The following is a 6618-nucleotide window of genomic DNA, read 5'->3' on the forward strand; positions in this document are numbered from 1 at the left end:
TTGAGAAACAGAAATACACATGATACATTATTTTATACAGGTAACAAGCCAGGGAACCCTAAGGAGTATCCTTAGCAGTTCTCAAACTCTGAAAAGCACTGTTCCAGTGGTGTCCTCAAAATCCCATAGGTAGAAAGGATTTCAGAAGTATATGTTCTAAAATAATTCAATATCAAAGTGAATTTCAACCCACATCTTCGACATTATCTCGGACACTTAAGGAAATTACTTTGGCCTTAATCCAAGTCTAAATGACACCTCCCTCCACTCATCTCAATATTAAGCAGGGCATATCAGTTCAATATATTTCCTTGCTATGTTTCTATATAGATAATTCATATCCTCAACTTATGGAGAAAAAGTAAATTTCTGGAAGGTACTCAAATTGAGTTACAATTCACAAAGAAGACTTATCCTTAGACATTCAGTCTTAAGGAAAATCGTCCTCTGTCTACCTTGAAAGAATGCCTTCTTTGTTGTAAAAGTCAATTTATCACTAAATCTAAACAAATGGACCTTTATTTTTCTTGGAGAGCCTCCTCCCCCTTATAAAAGTAAGTTAAACTAATAACAGGCTGAATTACTAAAAGCCAGTCTACTGCACATCCTGAAATGAAGAACCCGAGTATCTGAGAACAATTAGAGTTAATACTTAAGATATTTTTAAGAAACACCCTCGGTAGAGCTGGGCAGGCAGTTTATTTATCACCTAGGAAGGCAGCAATCATATCAGTTGGTTTTTATCCGCGTCTAAGCCCAGGCTGAATGAAATGACTGCATCGCTTAATGCAAATTGATCGAATCACCAAAGGAGAGGTGGACTAAGCCGGCCCCCAAGCTTAGTTTCCCCGCAACGTCCAGAACAGGCTGACAAGACCCAGCTCGAATCACTGCCCCCCACCCCCGCAGGGGGCACGTAGTGTCATCCCATCTGGTCCCATAGACCAACCCTCTGGGGCACTGGGGACGAATCTGTTCCGGCACCAGATCTGGATGGGGAAGCCACAGAACGGAGGTGAGTCCAGAGCAGAGCCCCCAGCCCACGAACACGCCCCACCTCCCACGGCCGAGATGGAGCCCACGGGGAACCTGGGTGGGGGAGGGGGCGGAGGCACTACCCGCCTCGGGGAGAGACACAACTCTGGTTTCTCTTCAGGCTTTACCTCTGGTATCCCAAGCTAATCCCTGCGCCCCACCTGAGCCTCCCTCGGCCCCTCCTCAGCCCAGCCTCCAGCCGATCGCGCGACCCACGACACGCTCAGGAGCCCCCCTCCCACCCCACCCCCGCCTTCCCCTCACCACCCATCCCAACAGGGGCAAACAGCCCCCTCCAGTCCCCTCACCTGATGCTCGTGCCCGCCCAGCGCGCACCGGGACCATTCCCACGCCGGCTCCGGCTCCGGCTCTGCCTCCAGCTCGAGCGTCGCGCGGCCTCATGAAACGTTCAACTCACGTTTCTTCCCCTGGGCCGCTCCTCCTCCAGGAGCAGAGCTTCTTCCTGCTCGTGTCCCCTGCAAATGCTTCCCCTTCATCCCTCCCACACTCACGAACTTTCGTTCCGGTCCCAGCCAGCCCAGCCGCAGGGGGGACGGGGCAGAAGCAAGGAGAGATCACTAGAGCACTTCCGGCGGGGCTGCGCTTGGGGGTGGAGCCGGCGGTGGAAGAGTCCGACGCCCTGTGTGGGCGTTCCGGCTAGGAGAGAGTCACGTCGCCGGAATCTGCTGGAAATAACGCTAAAGCGGCCGAGGAGGCGGGTGGCGCGGAGGGTGATTAGAGCCGCTGAGCTGCCCGCGGCGGAGGGATTATGTAGTCCTAAGAAAGAGGCCGGCACCTAGCCCTCCGCCGTAGGGCCTCGAGTTTGGTTGTTTGTTTTCCTGACGACTTTTGACCCCCCCCACAGGGACGCGATGGAGCAGTCCCTGGGGAGCTGGGGCCTGCTGTGGACGTACGGCTGACGCATTGGGCCTGGTCCGAGCGCACAGTGAGGCGTGCCATTGCCGGAGATCTCGAGGTCCCAGAGACCCTGCCCTTCCCCACCCCCACTCTCCCTTCCCCCTCCCTGTTTCCCGGCGGGCTTTGCGGCGGCGCCCGGTAGGCCCAGCACCCCGGGGTCCGGGGTCCGGGCTCCGAGCCGGGGGGGACTGGACCGTGAGAGCGCGCTTGCGCCCCTGATGGGCAGAGCCTACCGGGCCCTGGTCGTGTCTAGACCCTCTCCCACGGAAGGGCCCTGGGCCCGGGCGGATCCCGACGGCAGCCGCATTTCCCATCACGAGGGCTGCCGCTTCCTTTAGTCCTCCCTGCAGGACCGGCCTCGTGCCTTCCGTGGGAGAACAAGTTGGGGTTTCCGCCCGTTCGTGTCCTTGTGATGTGGTTTTAACAGAGCCTCGAAACCACCTCGTTTGGGGGTTGGTTTGTTTTCTGATTTTTCCAAAATCAATTTTTGTTAGCTCTCCTTGAACTGAAAAGATTTACAGTAGAGTATTTATCTGTTTGACAGGGGTTCTTAGCCATTTTTGTGTCGTGGACCCCTTTGTCATTCTGGAGAAGCCTGTAGACCCCTTTTCAGAATAATATTTTTAAATGCATAAAAATACATAAGATTACAAAGGTAACTAATTGTTTTGATTCTTCCTCCTCCAGTGGTGGGCCTTCCCTCTTATATATTTCCCATTTATCCTGTTTATATAGTTTGTTTATGCATAATTGGCTTGGGCATGTTTTCTCTACCATTAGACTAAGTTACCTTTAGGGCAAGGGATATCCCCAGTACTTTTCACAATATTTTTCTACATAGTGGGCTCCTAGGAAATATCCTTTGACTGAGTACGATTAATCAAAATATTTTGAAAGCAAGTGAACTAAGAGTTTCTTATTTAGAGGGAAAAGGTTGCCACCTACTTTGTCTATTCTGTTAAAAAAAAAAAGGAGGGGGGACTTGTTTGTGTTAAACTATTATTTTACTAAAATTTTTTAAAACTATTTTTTATTAAAAAATATCCCTAATATTGATGAACAGAAACAATCAGGAGGTTGATTCTCCTTCTCTTACCCACCAGAAAGTAGAAGTGGTTAGTTTTTGTTTACCCACTTTAGAAATAGATATATTCATTAATTCACATAATCGTTTCCAATTAAGAACTTGTACAAGTTCTCCAAGTAAGAGAAAATTGGTTAAGTTGTATTATCATTTTTCCAAGAGGTCTGTGATTTTGTGTTTCTGTTATACATTTTATTTTAATTCAGTTTTATTTTCAACTCTGAATTCTCTCCCCCACCCATTTAGAAAGCAAGGAAAACAAACATTATGAATATGTATAATTAAGCAAAACAAGTTTCCACATTAGCATTGTCAAATATATACACATTTGTGTGTATATACACAAATGTGTATATATGTGTATATATATACAAATGTGTATATATGTGTGTATGTGTATATATATATATATATATAAATGTGTATATATGTATGCTTCAGTTTGCACTCTGAGTCCATCATCTTTCCATCTGGAGGTACATAGTATGTTTCATCCTGTACTGAAGTTGGTCATTATGTTATTCATTTTCTAAGCCTTTCAAAGTTGTTTCTTTACAACATTGTATGAATTGTTATTGTATAAATTGTTATCCTGGTTCTGCTCAGTTCACTGTGCATCAGTTCATACAAATTTTTTTTTGGCTAGGCAGTGGAGTTAAGTGACTTGCCCAGGGTCACACAGCTAGTTAAATGTTATGTGTTTGAAGCAGGATTTGAACTCGGGTCCTCCTGAATCCAGGGCTGGTGCTCTATCCACTACGCCACCTAGCTGCCCCAAATAAGTCTCCCCAGATTTTCTGAAACCATCCCCTTCATCATTTCTTATAGCACAGCAGTATTCTATCACATACATATGCCATATCTTGTTGATGGGCACCCTCTCAGTTTCTAATTCTTTGCCACCTAGAAAAGAACTACTATAAATAGTTTTGTACGTGTAGGTCCTTTTCTTCCTTCTTTGATCTTTTTGGGATACAGACCTTTAAGTTATTCTTTTTACTAAAAATTTTCTTAGTATTAATGAACAAAACCATTAAGGAGTTATTTCCCCCCAGCCCCCAAAGTAAAAGTGGTTTGTTTTTGTTTATGTACATTAGTGTACATTCGTTCACTAATTTACTGACTCATTTTCAGTTAAAAATCAGTATAAGTTCTCTAGGTAGGAGAAAATTGCTTAGGCCATATTGAATTATCATTACTCCAGTGGACGTGGGATTTCATGGCATACATTTTCCTTCCAAAGATAGAGATTACAATCCATACATGCCTTCCCACCTTGTGTTACATTCCTCCATATCCATGTCTTCCTGTGAAGGAAAGGGATGCCTGTTTAAAATTCTGGGAGTCTACCTAGTGCTCTATTCACACCCAGTTTTCATCAGACCTTTTTCCTGTTTAAATAAATACCTACCTCTAAATATTTATTTAGAAGATCCTTATTCATTACTGATATTAGTATATTTATCATGATAAAGATTCACAGAGTGCCAGCTTAATAAACTTAATAAAATAGAACTAAATCTGCCCTCGGTTTACTAGTTAAGTTACATTATAGTTCTTTAAAACTAGAAAAAACTGCAAACTGAATTACAGCAAAATATCCAACTTCTTTGTGGTCCTTAAAGTATTGGATTTAGAGTTAGAAAACTGGAACTCAAAATCTTGTGGAAATGAATGTAGAGGTAGAAAACTGGGTTTTAATCCCAGCTTTGCTATTTGTTACCTGTGTGGCCTTGGCAAATCATTTAACTTCTCACAGACTCAGTGAGAGGTCTCTTCCAAATCTAAAGCTTGTCTGCTTTGATTCTATTTCATTGGCATAGTTGGTAAAATTCCTTTCGTTGATAGAGATTAAGATGAACCAAAGGGAAATAAGTTACTAGGTACTGAGAAGTTAAGTGACTTGCCCATAGTCAAACAGCATATTGCAAGTAAGACTTGAACTCAGGTCTTCTTCCCTTACTACACGTCCAGCATTTGTACTTGAGAGTAATTTACAGCTTTTGCTTTTTCCTTCACAGTTACCCTATAGCAAATTTGTTGTATTATTAATTTATAAATAAAAACATGGAAGTATAAAGACATGACAAGCTTGGTACGTGTGGGAAGGCAAGAGGGGAGGGAACAAGCGCAAACACAAATGCTTCAAACACCGTTATAGTAGGTTCCATTTTTCTTCTTTACCGGGAGCTGGAGGTGTTAAGTTGACAGACTCTTTTCCAATCAATAACATTTTACAATAGTATTGGTATATTTTAACCACACTTCATTGTAAAATTGAAAGAGTCCTTACCCCTACCTCTTCATATGCCTGCAAGACTCTGTTCAAAGGTCACCTTCTACAAAGGTCCTTCCACTCTGTGTATGTGTGTGTGTACGTGTACGTGCATGAGAGCACACACTCAGTGCTATCTTTTGCACTGGTATGCAAGCTTCTTTTTGGGGTTTTGCCTTAATATCACCAGTGCTTAGCCCAAGGCCTGGCACATAGTATTAGGCTTGATAAATGGCTGTTGATTGATAAGTAGCTCATTTGCAATCACTCATTTATAATATTGTGTGGAAATAAAGGCACAATGGATAGAGCACCAAGCTGGGAGTCAGGAAAACCTGAGTTCACATCCCAGATGCTTAACTAGCTATATGACACTCATTGGGCAAGTCACTTAACCCTGTTTGCCTCAGTTTCCTCATCGGTAATATGAGCTGGAGAAGGAAATGACAAACCACTCCAGTATCATTGCCAAGAAAACCCCAAATGGGGTCATGAAGAGTCAGACACAACTGAGAAGTGACTGAAAGACAACAACAAAAGGAAATAAGAGGCAACATAAGGGTTAGTGGTTAAGAGTTCTGTCGTGGGAGTCAGGAAGAACTGGGTTCATGTCCTGCGTCTGACATATACTGGCTGTGTAATTCTTGGTGCCCCAAGGCAATTTCTGAGTATAAATTGAAAGGCTGTTAGGGGAGTCTTCTTTCTGGATTTCCCTATAACAAAATCACAGTTTTCTTCCCCACCACTCCCAAGGAACTGACAACGTTTTCTCTGCAGCGTTTTCTCTTAACATATTTTCTTGAAGCCATTTAACATCTTAGGCTAGGCTAGGTATGCCTGTACTGGAGAGAGGAAAAAGGTAGAAATTGTCTGCAAATTGGCATTTCCATTCACATTCTTAGGATGTCTCCTCTAGGATCATTGATGGCATGGATGATGAACTAGTTCTATTTTGAAGGGCATAGCACATCTTTTGATGTGTCTACCTGGAACTGGTGGAGATAGCCCAGGACCCAGGGCACAAGAGCACCCTGAATTGCAATGCACCACCACCATTAGCCCTGCTTCTGCTGTATCATCTGATAATTTTTTTTAGCATGATCCCAGTTGGAAGGACAGCAAAATGATGTTTTTTATTAAATAGAAACTAAAGCCATTGAAACACAAATAGAAGTCTCATTTTCACTTACTGCCTACTTCCTTTTTCTTGTCTGTTAAACATTGGTTCAGCACCTACTATGTATCAGTGTGGTGCTAAGCACAGAGATATAAATAAGAATGACACAGTACCTACTCAGGGAGCTTC

General features: G+C 43.7%; 1 protein-coding gene across 2 annotated transcripts in view; it reads right to left on the reverse strand.

Annotated features, from left to right (window-relative positions):
• The window catches only part of USPL1 (ubiquitin specific peptidase like 1), a 36720-nt gene extending 35295 nt beyond the window's left edge, over positions 1 to 1425 (reverse strand). For both annotated transcript variants that reach the window (XM_027835159.1, XM_027835158.1), the window contains exon 1: positions 1344 to 1425. The gene's annotated coding sequence lies outside the window, so the exon portion shown is untranslated. The remainder of the gene's footprint in view (positions 1 to 1343) is intronic.
• Between the last annotated feature and the right edge of the window lie 5193 nt (positions 1426 to 6618).

Source organism: Vombatus ursinus, unplaced genomic scaffold (assembly GCF_900497805.2).
Source record: "Vombatus ursinus unplaced genomic scaffold, bare-nosed wombat genome assembly UNPS02014813.1, whole genome shotgun sequence".
NCBI classification, from domain to species: Eukaryota; Metazoa; Chordata; class Mammalia; order Diprotodontia; family Vombatidae; genus Vombatus; species Vombatus ursinus.